Raw genomic sequence first — 386 nt, forward strand, 5'->3', positions numbered from 1 at the left:
TCATGACTGACTGCAGATCCTTTAAATGGTGACCTGGAGCAGATGGGTGCTACAGAGGCTGGATAGGCTGCAGTGCCCAAAGGGTCTGCCCAACAAATTATTTAAAGTGTTGATTTGAGGAGTGAATGAATGAGTGCTATCTAGCATTGATCATGTTAGAAAACAGCATCCAGTTCTTCCAGAAATGGTACATTACAGTAGCTTCCTACCAGTGGAGTCATTTGAAACAAATCAAGGTATTTTATTTTATCTCAAGAACTTCTGGGATTATTCTGTGGCGTGCACTTTATGACCAATTATAACTTACACGTTAAGTTTCTACTGAAAGGGAAACTCTGTGCTTCAACCTTTATGAAAAAATTGCCAGTTTTCCTCTATAAATATAG

This window comes from Corapipo altera, unplaced genomic scaffold (assembly GCF_003945725.1).
Source record: "Corapipo altera isolate COAL_440 unplaced genomic scaffold, ASM394572v1 1, whole genome shotgun sequence".
Classification (NCBI taxonomy): domain Eukaryota; kingdom Metazoa; phylum Chordata; class Aves; order Passeriformes; family Pipridae; genus Corapipo; species Corapipo altera.